This window comes from Silene latifolia, chromosome 6, assembly GCF_048544455.1.
Source record: "Silene latifolia isolate original U9 population chromosome 6, ASM4854445v1, whole genome shotgun sequence".
Classification (NCBI taxonomy): domain Eukaryota; kingdom Viridiplantae; phylum Streptophyta; class Magnoliopsida; order Caryophyllales; family Caryophyllaceae; genus Silene; species Silene latifolia.
In genome coordinates, this window is record NC_133531.1 from 48,878,816 (window position 1) to 48,894,948 (window position 16,133).

Sequence of the window (16,133 nt, forward strand, 5' to 3'; positions counted from 1 at the left end):
TAGGAGGTTGGATAAGTCCTTTGCTAAGTGCTTGGACGAGTCCTAGGCTTAATTCATTGCTTTGTGTTCGAATTAAGTCATACCTTGAGTCCTAAACAAGCTGAGTTTTCTTTGTTTGTCATTTGAGCATTTCGTGTCAAAATCACTCCCAAATCTGATAGTTTTAGTTCAAATTGGTTATCAGAGCTTTGGTTAACAACAAAATCCTTTCTTTGTGAGTTCATCATACCCTAACCACATTAAAAACACAAAAAAACAACCATGAGTGAAGAAAGGATTGCTGGAATTGAAACACAAGTTACTCAACTTTCTGAAAAATGTGATTTGTTGCTAGAATCTCTCAATGTTATCATGGCTAATATTCCAACACCACCACCAAGAGGAGGACAACCACCTAGAGGCAGGGGTAGAGGCCGTGGCTTCATGGGGAGAGGACGAGCTCATGGTGGCCGTGAGGAAGAGGAGCTTTCTGATTCGGAGGAATCCATGGCCGAGGCCTTTCATGGAGAGCCCAACAAAGACTTAAAGGTAGAGATTCCTGATTTTCATGGTAGTTTAAACCCCGAGGATTTGTTAGATTGGTTTAGGACCATTGAAAGAGTCTTTGAGTTTAAAGGTTATTCCGATAGCAAAGCTTTTAAAGTTGCAATCTTGAAACTCAAAGGCTATGCCTCCCTTTGGTATGAGAACTTAAAAAATCAGAGAAGAAGGGATGGTAAGGAACCTATTAAGTCTTGGTTAAAACTGAAAAAGAAGCTTAATGAGAAGTTTATACCTAAAGAGTACACTCAAGACATTTTCATTAAGCTCACACAACTTAAACAAGACCAACAACCACTTGAGTCATATCTTAGAGACTTTGAACAACTTACTTTGCAATGTGAACTCAATGAGAAGCCCGAACAGAAAATTGCTAGATTTGTTGAAGGTTTAGATACCAAGATTGCTCATAGGGTTAGAATGCAACAAGTATGGTCCTTTGATGAAGCCGTTAATTTGGCTTTAAGGGTTGAGAAAATGGGTAAAGGAAAGGCTACAACCACCAAACCAACCACCAAAACAGCCACCTTTAAACCCCCAACCAGTTTCAAAATTAATGAACCACCCTCTCAAAACAAAACCACCATACTTGACAAGGGAAAAGCAGCCGAAACCTCACAAAAAAAGACCATGCCTCTCAAAAAATGTTACCAATGCCAAGGTTATGGTCACTTTGCCAAAGAATGCCCAACCAAGAGAGCCCTTAGTAGCTTTGAAGTGGTTCATTGGGGTGATGATGAGATCCTTGTGTGTGTGATGAGGAAAGGGAGGGAACGGACCATGAAGAGGATGATGTGGTTATGCCGGATGCGGGTCTTAGCTTGGTTACTTGGAGAGTGATGCATACCCAACCCCAACCCTTGGAAATGGACCAAAGACAACAAATTTTCAGGTCTAGGTGCACCATTAAAGGAAGGGTTTGTAATCTTATCATTGATGGAGGGAGTTGTACCAATGTTGCCTCTAGTACTCTCATTGACAAGCTATCATTGCCTACACAAGACCATCCTAGTCCTTATAAGCTAAGGTGGCTCAACAAAGGGGCTGAAGTGAGGGTTGATAAGCAATGCTTGGTTCCTTTTTCCATTGGCAAAAACTATGTAGATGAAGCTCTTTGTGATGTTCTTCCAATGGATGCTTGTCACTTACTACTTGGGAGACCGTGGGAGTTTGATAGGGACTCGGTTCATCATGGTAAAGACAACACCTACACCTTCAAATTTGGCTCAAGAAAGGTCATCCTAGCACCTTTACCACCTGTTCTCAAGCATATTCCAACACCCTCCATGCTTGAACCATCTAAGGAAGTGTTGCTAATCAATGGGGCAGAAATGTTGCAAGAGTTGAAGGAGGATAGGGATGTGTATGTGCTTATAGCCAAGGGAGTGGTGGGAGAGCAAGAGAAGGGGCTGCCTAGTGAGGTCCAACGCCTACTCAAAACCTATGGTGATGTGTTTCCAAATGAGCTCCCTAATGGCTTACCTCCTCTTAGAGGAATTGAACACCAAATTGATTTCATTCCGGGAGCTACTCTACCCAACAAGGCAGCCTATAGAAGTGATCCTAAAGCTAGCCAAGAATTGCAACAACAAATTGGAGAGCTTATGAGCAAGGGTTTTGTGAGGGAGAGCCTTAGCCCTTGTGCCGTTCCAGCCTTGCTTGTGCCCAAGAAAGATGGGTCATGGAGGATGTGCACCGATAGTAGAGCCATCAACAACATAACAATCAAGTATAGGTTTTCTATACCAAGGCTTGATGACATCCTAGATGAGCTAAGTGGAGCCAAACTGTTTTCAAAGATTGATTTAAGGCAAGGTTATCATCAAGTAAGAATCAAAGAAGGAGATGAGTGGAAAACCGCATTCAAGACAAAGCATGGGTTGTATGAATGGCTTGTCATGCCATTTGGTCTTTCCAATGCACCAAGCACTTTCATGAGGCTTATGAATGAAGTGCTTAGGCCTCACTTGGGCAGCTTTGTTGTTGTATACTTTGATGACATCTTGGTGTATAGTCCTAACAAAGAAGAGCACCTCAATCATTTGCAAATATTGTTTGACACTCTTAGGGAACACAAGTTGTATGGGAAGCTTGAGAAGTGTTCTTTTATGCAAAGTGAAGTCCAATTCTTGGGTTTCATCATTTCTGACCGTGGCATATTAGTTGATCAAGAGAAGGTTAAAGCAATCAAGTCATGGCCTATTCCTAGGAATATCACGGATGTGAGGAGCTTTCATGGGTTAGCATCATTCTATAGGAGGTTTATCAAGGATTTTAGCACTCTCATGGCTCCTATAACTGAATGTATGAAGAAGGGGGAGTTCAAATGGGGAGATAAAGCTGAAACTTCCTTCAACACCATCAAGGAAAAGCTATGTGAGTCTCCTATTCTTGCTTTACCGAATTTTGATAAGTTGTTTGAAGTTGAGTGTGATGCTAGTGGCATTGGCATTGGGGCTGTCCTTGTTCAAGAGCACAAGCCAATTGCTTACTTTAGCGAGAAATTGAGTGGTGCCAAGCTAAATTACTCAACTTATGACAAAGAGTTCTATGCCATTGTAAGAGCCTTAACTCATTGGAGCCATTACCTCAAGCCAAGACCCTTTGTTCTTCATTCGGATCATGAGGCTCTTAAGTACATCAATGGGCAGCATAAGCTCAACCATAGACATGCCAAATGGGTTGAGTTCTTACAATCATTCAACTTTGCAAGCAAGTACATAGAAGGGAAGGATAACGTGGTTGTGGATGCTCTATCAAGAAGGTTCATTATGTTGAGTTACATGGAACAAAGAGTGCTTGGATTTGAGCACATGAAAGAGTTTTACCAAGAGGATCCAGATTTCAAGGAGGAGTGGGGGTCATTGCAAAATGGACGAGATAAAGAGGGTCATTACTTGGTCCAAGAGGGGTTCTTGTTTCGTGGAAACCGTTTGTGTGTGCCAAAGAGTCCCTATAGAAGCTTGTTGGTGAGAGAGGCACACTCCAATGGTCTTGCCGGGCACTTTGGCATTCAAAAGACCTATGACATACTCCAAGAGCATTTCTATTGGCCTAAGATGCTTGGGGATGTCCAAGATGTTATCAAGAGGTGTGCTCCATGTCAACAATCCAAGTCCTACTTCAAAACAGGCCCCTATACTCCTTTACCCGTCCCAAACCAGCCATGGGAGGACATTAGCATGGATTTCATAGTTGCTTTGCCAAGAACTCAAAGAGGCAAGGACTCCATCATGGTTATTGTGGATAGGTTTAGCAAGATGGCTCACTTCATTGCTTGTAAGAAAACGGAGGATGCATCTAGTGTGGCTGATTTATACTTCAAAGAGGTGGTTAAGCTCCATGGAGTTCCCAAGTCTATTGTCTCGGATAGGGATTCAAAGTTCATGAGCCATTTTTGGAGGTCCTTGTGGAAGCTACTCAAGACTAGGCTCTTATTTAGCACCTCTCATCACCCCCAAACTGATGGGCAAACGGAGGTGACTAACAAGACTCTAGGGAGGATCCTAAGGTGCACGGTTTCTAAGTCATTGAAGGATTGCGATCTCAAACTAGCTCAAGCCGAGTTTGCCTTCAATAGGGCTCCTTCTACAAGCACGGGCAAGTCTCCATTTGAAGTTGTTTATGGCGCCAATCCCCTCATGCCCACTGATTTGGCACCCATCCAAAGGAAAAAGATTGATTTCGATGCTAAGAAAAGAGTTGAGCAAATGCTACAAATCCATGCTCAAGTTAAGAAGCAAATTGAGAAAACAAATGAAGCATACAAAGCAAGGGCCAAGGGTCCTAAGCAAGCCACAAACTTTGAAGTAGGGGATCTTGTTTGGATTAACCTAAGAAAAGAAAGATTTCCAGCCAAAAGGAAGAACAAGCTCATGCCAAGAGCGGATGGTCCATTCGAAGTCCTTGAAAAGATTGGGTCCAATGCCTACAAGATTAACTTGCCCGGAGATTATGAGGTCCATGGCACATTCAATGTTGGGGATTTAAGTCCTTATTATGAAGAGATTGAAGATGATAATGGCCAGGATTTGAGGGCAAATCATTTTCAAGAAGGGGAGATTGAAGAGAATTCAGCCGAGCATTCCTCTTTTGAACCCGGTTTTGGACCTTGCACAAGATTGAGGTCTAACATGAATTCCGTCTAAGAAGTCATGCCTTTTTCCAGCATGGGACTATTCCTTGGTGAGTTTAGGACATTTTTGTGTAGGAACTTGTATCCCAAAGCTTTTCCTATCAAGAGTTTGCCAAGCTTTAAAAACCGTGCGCAACAAGGACCATGGCTGGAGCATGCTTAGTTTTTGTGCATTATGTCGCTATCAACATTCCTCTTTTGATCAAACATAGCTCAAGGGCCCTTAGGAGAGTATTTGCAGCATTGCCAAAGTCTTCCAAGTGAGTCCAAGTGTGCATAAACAAGACTTGAGCTAGTAAACAAGGGATTGTTGTACTATTAGTTTACTTTCTATCTTTTATGCTTTATGTCCTTTTCTTTTCTGAATTCTTGTAAGGCATGGGCTGCCGTGTTTTGTGGCTATTAGCAGCTCTTTTTGTGGCCTTAGGATGCTATCTTAGATGAAGGGAGGAGATTGTCTTGCTTGTCCTATAAAAGCAAACACAACCCTTAGACAAAATCAGATTATTTTGAATGAAAAAACCCTAAGAAGCAACCTGCTTTCTTTCTTCTTTATCTTTGCTTTGTGCTTGATAAAACTCCCTTGCTTAGTGCTAGGAGGTTGGATAAGTCCTTTGCTAAGTGCTTGGATGAGTCCTAGGCTTAATTCATTGCTTTGTGTTCGAATTAAGTCATACCTTGAGTCCTAAACAAGCTGAGTTTTCTTTGTTTGTCATTTGAGCATTTCGTGTCAAAATCACTCCCAAATCTGATAGTTTTAGTTCATTATCGGTGCGGTAGCATTTGATGGATTCATTGTTATGAACTACAAGTATGGAGGAAAAAAGGAAATATTAACATTTGTCTTTTTAATATCATACTTGTAAATAAATTAACAAGATATGAGCATTTATATAGTGACCTCTACCCACTATTATAAATGATTCCAAGATCCAAATTCATATTAACTTGGGCACGGTAGGGCCGATTCATCCCTTATCAATATAACTCGGTGGATTAACGCTTTAATCGATTCTACTTTTAGAACTCTTGGTCGATAAAATTACATTAACATTTATCTTTAGCCCAGAACACATGCGACTACGGTCACGAATACTTCCGTTGAGCTCAATCCAAATTTCGAATAAATGTGTCCATGATCCAAATCCACATCAACTTGGGCACGGTAGGGCCGATTCATCCCTTATCAACATAAATTCGGTGGATAGACATTTATCACCCACTTCCCCTACGTAACAAGGTTTGTACCCCGGTAGGGCCGAGTGCACTGCCTCGCGAAATAGGTTTTCATGGTTTCTACTTTTTGGTAAGGCTAAGTCTAATTGTTTATTTTTAGCGAGAGGTCATGTCAATTTATTATCTATCACGTTTTAAGTGAACTAAAGCGGTGAACTACGAGAAATTCTAATTGACACGGTCGATAAACTCGATTAAAATGACAATGCAAGTTTTAGTTATGGCGATTTAGCGATGCATGCAACATATAAATAAAATGCATAGCATGAATTAAATCCTAGTATGGCCTTCCTAAAATAGAAAATCTAATTAACTATTACATATTCGGAAACCAACTCCATTGGTCCCTTGAACTTCGGTTTTGGCACGCATCTCGAGGTAACACCGTCTTTATGTATCGTCTTCCTTGAGTGACACCGTCTTCAAGGAACTCCGAAATAAATAAATTACATAACAAATTACATAATTTCCTATTATACATTTGTGATTAAAATAAAATAAATCTATTAAATTACAAAACGGTGATACGAGATCACAATAAATTACAACCGAATCGATATTCCCATACATTTCGGGTAATACCAATTAAAAACTAAGGCCATACTATGTAAAATTACATAATTCAAAATTACATAAAATAAAATTATGACAATCATAAATAAAATACAGCATTATAATATGTATGAACATGCCCAATTTTATGCTAAATCGCCTTTAAGGAGCCAATATCGTATATTAAACGGATTTTACGGATTTGCATGATTCAACCTTATAAAATCACAATAAATTACATAAAATCATATTTATGCACAAGTTAATTACCCTAACCTTCTCAGGACTCAAAATTTAGTCTTCACCAACATATTGACTATAATTAACTTGTATTTCTTAAAATTGTTCATTAATGGACTCAAAATTACAATAAAATGCCATAAACTCCAAATAAATCACAAAAATTTCAAATAAATTCAAAATTTTGAAATTTAAACTCATGAACATTCTGGAAAAATACCATGACACTCATAATGTTCAAAAACTTAGGTTAAAATTTCGAAAAATTATCGGAAAAACTATGTTGCGGTTTATCGGATTTATCAATTATAATCATAAAAACATGAGAAAAATTATATTCATCAACTTTTCAATTTTAGATCTAAAAAAGATAATAAAATGCAACATGTGACGTTTTTCCTTAGTCATGAAGTATGTTTTAGCAATTATTCACTAATTAAGTCACTATTTATGCTATTTTTCATCAAAAATTCATAAATCATGCATGAAGACTTCATTATAGCCTATTATTTTACACACATCTTATAAAATTTCATGTGACAACATACTAAATTTTTATGACCAGATTCGAAATTTATCTCATAATAACCTATTTTTCATTTAAATTTGATTTTTATCATGAAAAATCCATATTTCGAGCATAAAACTCCAAAAAATCTGAAAATTTACAGGTCATCTAAAAATAAAATATGTGAAAACATATCCAAAAACCACTGAAAAATTCGAAGTTTAGCTAATTTTAGTCCGAAAATGACATTTTAATCATAAAATCACATTTTTAATGCCATTATTATATAAGATGAACAATAAAAATCCATAAATTAACCAAAATATCCTAAATATATTTTAGGATCAGAAACTTTAACATGCATAATTTATTTCGTGATATATCATAATAACACAAATTTATAAGTTTTATATGTTAATCGTATAACTCGGAAAAACTATAACCGATTTGCATGCAAACAACCAAAGGCTCTTGATACCGCTTGTTAGAATACTATATCTAATTACTTAACATATTCATATATGTGATGATTTAATTTAGTCATAAAATTAAACATTGATCTTATGCATGCAAACAATAATAAAAATAAGGAAGAAATCATCAACCCTTACATTGAAATTTCGGATTTTGGGCACAAGTGAGTTCTCCTACTCACTTGTTCTTGAGCTTTCCAAATATTGGATGAACAAGGATTCAAGTGTAGAATCCCTCCCAAGGATTAATACCCAAGGTAATCTCTTAATAAAATTAATATTATTATTACTAGAACAATATTAATTTGAATAAAATTGACCCAAAAATCTTTATTTTGTTCTCTTATTTCGGTTAAGAGAGGGAGAGGAAGGAAGAAGATTTTTTTTTCTCTAAAACTCTTATTTTAGATGGTTGAATGAATAATAATACACTACCTCTTCATGTAGTATATTAGGTTTAATTATAGAGAAAACCCCTTTGGTCTTTTCTATAAGGAAACCGGGTAGGGGGAGGGTAAAGGGGCCAATGCATGAGCAAGGTTGTCTTCACAAGAGCAAGTAGGTTTGCATGGCTAGGCTTTAGGTAAAATAATTGTGTTTTCTACTTAATAAATCAACACAATATTTATCCTAAATCACCCACTATTTCGGTCCAAATGGGATAAAATGGATTCCATTTTATTTTGTCAATTTGTCAATTTGTCACATGTTATAAGACATGTAAAATTGTCATGTATTTTTAACATATTAAAAATCAACGCATTAATAAAAATACGTCATATACAAAATCGACTTAGTAATTCATAATTACTTGTACCAAAATAATTTACCAATTATAAATCACAACATCTTGTATTTATAATAAATTATTCATTCAAATGCAATTGTTTCCTTAAACAATAATTTCATCTAAGCAATAAAACAATTCGATCACTTAGACCGTATCTTATTTAATCAAATTATAATGAGATACGTAAATATTACTTCCAAAATCGTCCGTCAATTTTAAGTAATTTAATTAACCCGTATCGTCATACGATCAATTAAATAATCAATTAAGAGTGTTACCCTTTAGGTATAACCTAAGGGGATCAACTACCACCACCGTCGCACGACAGTAATGTCAAACTCTAGTCACCAATCATTACCGATATGTGTGGACCATTGTGATAAAATATTACTTCCCAATTGTATCCTTTAAAATGAGATTTAAACATGTGATCATCAGGATCGACAGTTGTGATCGCATTATTGTCGGAGGACACATATTCCAACATAACAAGCTCAACTTGACAACTCAAGAGCACCCAAATCCTTACAAGTTGAGATGGTTGAACAAAGGAGCAGAAGTAAGGGTGGAAAAGCAATGTTTGGTTCCATTTTCTATTGGAAAGGTATATAAAGATGAAGTCTTGTGTGACATTATTCCAATGGATGCCTGCCACTTACTCTTGGGATGGCCATGGGAGTATGACAGGAATACCACTCACCATGGGAAGGATAACATCTATAGTTTCAGACATGAAGGCAAGAAGGTCACCTTGACCCCATTGCCACCTAACCAGAGGAACTATGGAAGTCCAAGTATGCCAGAGGAGGTCAATGGTGTGCTATTTCTTTCTGAAGTAGCCATGGTCAAAGAAATGAAGCAAGACCAGCCTATCTGGGTGTTATTATCTAAAGAAGTGAGCAAGGAAGGGAACCCTGAAATGCCTGCTGAGGTTAAGCCATTAATTCAGAGGTATAAGGAGGTGTTTCCAAGGGAGCTGCTTAGTGGGGTGCCATCATTGAGAGGCATTGAGCACCACATAGACCTTGTTCCAGGCTCAGTGCTTCCTAATAGGCCAGCTTATAGGTGTGATCTAGCTGCTACCAAAGAATTACAGAGTCAAATTGAGGAACTTATGAGCAAAGGATTTGTCATGGAATCTCTCAGTCCCTGTGCAGTCCCTCCTCTACTTGTTCCAAAGAAGGATGGGACATGGAGAATGTGTACTGACAGCAGAGCCATGAACAACATTACTGTCAAGTATAGGTTCTCAATCCCAAGGTTGGATGACATGTTTGATGAGCTTAGTGGTGCCATGATCTTTTCTAAGATTGATCTCAGGCAAGGGTACCACCAAGTAAGGATAAGAGAAGGAGATGAGTGGAAATCTGCTTTCAAAACTAAACATAGACTGTATGAATGGCTTGTGATGCCATTTGGCCTTTCTAATGCACCAAGCACCTTTATGAGATTGATGACTGAGGTGTTAAGGCCATGTTTAGACAAGTTTGCAGTGGTTTACTTTGATGACATCCTGGTTTACAGCAGCATCAGAAGTGAACACCTGAAACACCTTGAAGCTGTGTTCAGGATCCTCTGGGAATAAAAGATGTTTGGCAAGCTGGAGAAGTGCACTTTTATGGTTGAAGAAGTGGCATTTCTGGGGTATATTATTTCTGGGAGGGGCATTACAGTTGATCAGGAAAAGATTACAGCTATTCAATCATGGCCAATTCCTAAAACAATTACTGAGGTGAGGGGGATCCATGGATTGGCTTCATTTTATAGAAGATTTATCAAAAACTTCAGCTCAGTTGTTGCTCCAATCACTGGGTGTATAAAGAAGGGAGAATTCCATTGGACAGAGAGTGCTCAGCAGTCCTTTGAAAAGATTAAAAAGTTGATGTGTGAAACTCCTATCCTGAAATTACCAGACTTTGATCAACTCTTTGAAGTGGAGTGTGATGCCAGTTGTGTGGGCATTGGTGTAGTCCTGATCCAAGCTCAGAAACCTGTAGCTTATTTCAATGAGAAATTGAATGGAGCTAAATTGTAATAATCTACCTATGACAAAGAATTTTATGCAATTATCAGGGCAGTCATGCATTGGAGTTATTATTTGAAACCAAAACCATTTTATTGCATTCTGACCATGAAGCTTTGAAGTACATAAATGGCCAACACAAATTGAGTCACAGGCATGCCAAGTGGGTGGAATATTTGCAATCATTTACATTTTCCAGCAAGTATAAGGAAGGGAAACAAAATGTAATGGCAGATGCTCTATCAAGGTGGCACTCCTTGCTATCAACTATGGAGAACAAGCTTCTTGGCTTTGAATTCATGAAAGAAATGTACAAGGAGGACCCTGACTTCTCTGAAGAGTGGATCACAAAAGTTGAGGGGCATAGAGTTCTAGGGAGCAAGTATCTGCTACAAAATAGGTTTTTATTCCAAGGCAATAGGCTCTGTGTATCAAGGGGTTTTTACAGGGATCTCCTGATCAGGGAAATACACTCAGGGGGCGTAGGGGGACATTTTGGTGTTCAAAAGACACTGGACATATTGCAGGAACAATTCTATTGGCCAAAGATGATGGGAGATGTCCAAATTATTCTCAGGAGATGTTCAGCATGTCAAATGGCTAAGAGTTCTTTCCAGACTGGTCCATATGTTCCATTGCCCATACCAAACAAGACATGGGAAGAAATGAACATGGATTTTATTGTTGCATTACTAAGGACAGAGAAGGGAAAGGATTCAATCATGGTTGTTGTTGACAGGTTCAGTAAAATGGCCCATTTCATAGCTTGCAAGAAAACAGAAGATGCTGTAATTGTAGCTGAGCTATATTTGAAGGAAATTGTGAGGCTTCATGGAGTTCCAAAAACAATTGTTTCAGATAAAGATACAAAATTCATGAGCTACTTTTGGAAAACTTTATGGAGCTGCTCAAAAATAGGTTGTTGTTTAGTACATCTCACCACCCTCAAACAAATGGCCAAACTGAGGTCACTAACAAGACATTGGGTAGGATTCTAAGGTGTCTTATCAACAAGAGTCTGAAAGAGTGGGACATCAAGTTAGCAGTAGCAGAGTTTGCCTTCAACAGATCACCATCAACTGCTACTGGTCACAGTCCTTTTGAGGTTGTCTATGGGATTAATCCTCTAATGCCTATAGACTTGTCCTCTGTGCTAAGAAATGAAGTGAACTTTGATGCTAAGGCTAGGGCAGAACAACTACTAAAGCTCCATGAAACTGTGAAAAAAGAAATTGAGAAAGCCAATGAGAAATACATGAAACAGTCCAAGGTGCCTCAGTAGAGGAAAGAATTTGGTCCAGGGGATTTGGTCTGGGTTCACTTATGAAAAGAGAGGTTTACAGCAAAGAGGAAGAACAAATTAATGCCAACAGCTGATGGCCCCTTTGAAATTGTTGAGAAAATTGGCCCAAATGCCTATAAGGTGGATCTGCCAGGAGAGTATGAGGTGCATGGTACTTTCAATGTGGGTGATCTAAGCCCATACTATGAGGATGCTGAAGAGGAGGAGCCACCAGGCTTGAGGACAAGCCCTGTTCAACCAGGGGAGGTTGCAGCTGGAGCCTCTAACCAGGTCACCTCACACCAACAAGCAAGCCAAGGCAACAATACACATATCTCAGGAACCAGTCCAGCAGAGCCAAGTTTAGTGGTCAATAAATATGTGTACAAGCCCAACCACCAGCTGCCACCATAGCCAGCTGGTTGACCACTGAATTAGGCTCAAAAAAGTCCTAGAGGGCCAAGGACCTAATCATTTTGTCCTCAAGTGCCTACACACAACAGAAAAGCCAGCAATGCAAAAAGGACCATAACATGTCACTGTCATCTGCATTTCTATTTTCTTTTCACTCCAGTTTACAATTAAGAGCTTTTTAACCGTTGTAATATTATATTTGTGTTGGAGTATCTGTCCTCAACAATAGTGCGATCACATGATTTAAAATCATAATTAAATCTCATAATAAGAATAGATAAGGGATGATTCATTATATAGTCAACTGATCAACATTAATCGGTAATGATTGGCTAACTAGAGTTTGACATTACTGTCGTTTGACCGTGGTGATCAGTTGATCCCTTTAGGTCACACCTATAGGATGATACCCAAATAGATAATTAATTAATTGTATTTGATACAGATTAGTTAATCCCTTTTTTATGTGAGTTGAATTTTATATCTTATTATAATACGATTAAATAAGATTTAATTTAGTGACTAAATGTTAATTTACTAAATTAGTAGAGGTTTTATAAATGTTTTGAGGTAGAGGTAATTAGTTATTTATATTTACAAAAGGTTGTAAATTTAACTAACTAGCAATTATGGGACCCATTATATATTGATATAATGGTAGTATACTACTTAAGTGTTGGGTGTATATTATTAGATTAATTATAATATTTAATTATTAAATGATTATATTAATAATTAATTATATAAGATAATTGATCACATGAATTATAAGCATTTGTGGGACAAATGTCAAAAATCAAAATAAGACCCATATGAGCCATGTTGGACGGTACAAGCATCACCATAAGGACCTTGTTTTGTTTGCCATTTGTCCACTTATTTTTGAAGATTCCTACCCATTACTACACTCCAAGTTATGACATTGTCATTACTTGTCATAAACATAATGATGTATTTTTTGGACTTAAAAATGGTCCACCTACACTCATGTGTGCCGTGAGATTTGAAGTGAGTGAGCAACATTGTTTTGTTCATTCTTCTTTCTAATTTTCACATGCAAATACCTCTTCATCAACTCACATAAATACTAATATGCATCATAATATTACTAAGGTAGTAATAAAATAATATTAGTATAACTAAGGGAATAATTACTAGTTAATATCTAGTTAATATTACTAGTGATATTTGGGTGTAATCTTGGGTGCAATCAAGAGCAGTGTTCCTATACTTGGAACTTTGGGTTATGGACGATCATCCAAAATATGTTCTAGCTCAAGATCAAGTGTAGGAAGGAGTCCTACACTTGTGCCCAAATTTCGGTCAACATGCATGTAAGTAGAAATCGATTTTTCTCCTTATTTGTTCATTTTATCATGCATGCAACTAGATCCAAGATATACATTAACGAGTAATTTACTTTAATGAATTAGATGAGTCTAACAAGAGGTATATGAACCCAACAATTGGCATCAAGAGCTTTGGTGTTGCATGCATAATCGGTTTGGTTTTTCCGAGTTAAATGTAACTTAATTAAAACGGATAATTCACGCGGTACCCCTGAAGTTGGCCACTTTGCACAAGATACCCAAATTTTTTATCCGAAAAATTTAAAGAGGCCATAACTCGTGTTTACGAACTCAGAAAGTGAAGATTTTTTTCAAATTGATGATCTTTCCGAGTACTACGATTTGAAAAAGAAGTTTGACGAGTTTGGAACTCGTGACCAGGAGATATGCTCACTAAAAGTTTGTTCGGTCGAAAAAACTTTGACGCACAATAACTCCTAATATCGGAATCCAAATGCGACAATTTTTTTTTTTTCCAAATTGTAGTTCTCAGAAAGATGAGCAATTTGGAAAAAAATTCGTCACTTTTGGAACTCGTAAACACGAGTTATGACCTCTTAAAGATTTTCGAATCAAAAATTTGGGTATTTCGTGCAAAGTGGCAAACCTTAGGGGTACCGCGTGAATTATCCAAACTAGATATTTTGTGATTTATGAGGATAAAGCCACAAAATTTTTTGCATATTATACATTCTGGTTCTAAAATGTTTTTAGGTCATATTAATGATTTATGGATGATTATTGCTTATTTTAATGATTTTTAGTGAAATAATTACATTTTTATGAGTAAAATGAACTTTTATTTACTAAAAATAGTTAAACTTCACTAATGGCTGTGATTTTTTAGTATGACCTCACATGAATATTTTATGTATTGTATGTAAAATTTTGTATTAATGTGATTAATATTTCATGATTTATGATTTTTATGTGATAAAAATGGTATAAATGGAGGTTAAATGACTAAAAATAGTTAAACTTTGAAACAGGCCATGAAATTTTAATATGATGTCACATGCATATTTTACAGATTGTATGTAAAATTTTAGATAAATTTGATTTATCATGCATGATTTATAATTTTAATGGTTAAAATGATATAAATAGTGATTATTTTTAGCAAAAATAGCTAAAATAAATTTTATGGCATGAAATTTTTTCCTAATGTTATATATTTGATATGAGCATCAGATCTAAAGTTTGATGATTGATTTTGATTGATTTGATATGTTTATTGATTTTTATGTGATAAAATCGATAAAAGGGCAACTTTATTACTCATAAACATAAATTCGAAATTTTTGGTTGAAATTTTGCCATTTCCAGGTTCTGGAAATTATTTAAGAATGTTCAAAATTTTGATTTCGATTTTTCCTTAATTTTTATGTTTAATTTGGATTAAATCATAAAAGTTATGATTTATATGATTTATTAATGAAATAAATTATATATATTTTGTGGGCAAATTTTATTGAGTTTTTGGAATCTTGGTAATATTCCAGTATTTGAAAAAATGTGATTTCGAATTTTTCCAAATTTTTATGACTTATTGGGAATTATTTCATAATTGTTATGATTAAAAGAAGTTTAATAAGCAATAATACAAAACCAAGTTGAATTATAGTCAAAAATTGAGTAAAGACTAATTTTTGAGTCCTAAGAAAGTTAGGGTAATTAACTTGAGCTTAAATTTGATTTAAGTATTGATTTGTGATTTTAATAAGTTATTATCACGCGTTTCCATAAAATCGGATTATATACGATATAAGGTTTAAATAGGGTGATTTGGCACATAACTTGGCATGATAGATACATATTATAATGCTGCATATTTCATTGTTGAATGTCATTTTTATTTATATAATTTTGAATTATGTAATTTTATCTTAGTATGGCCTTAGTTTTTAATTGATATTGCCTGTAATGAAAGGGAATATCGATTTGGTTGTAATTTTAATGTGATTTCGCATCACCGTTTTGTAATTTAATAGACTTAAATTTTTTATTACAAAAGTATAATAGGAATAGCCATGTATTTTTATTATTTTGTAATTCCGGAGTTTTCTAAAGACGGAGCCATTTGGAAAGGAGTTCCGGTCAAGACGGTGTTTTCCCTGGAAGGCGTGTCACATGAAGTTCAAGGGACCAAAGGAGTTGGTTTCCGAATATGTAATAGATTATTTTATTTTCTATTTTAGGAAGGCCATACAAGGAAATTATTATTTGCTTTGCATTTCTTTTAATATGTTGCATGCATTGCCAAATCGCCATAACAACACATGAATATCATATCGAGTCTTCGACCGTGTCTATCATAATTATCGATAATTCGATTTTTAGCTCACTTAAAATTGATAGATAATAAATTGACAAGACCTTTACTTTTAAAAGATTGAGACTTAGCCTTACCAAATAGTAGGAGCCCATGAATCTCAATTTCATAAAGGTACAATACGGTATTGAAATATTATACCGGGGTGCTTGCTTTGACGTTGGGTAAGTGGGGTAATAAATAGTTATTACACTTCGAAAATTTGGTTGATCTCAACGAAGGTATTTTTCGACCGTAGTCGCAATAGGTTCGGGCTAAA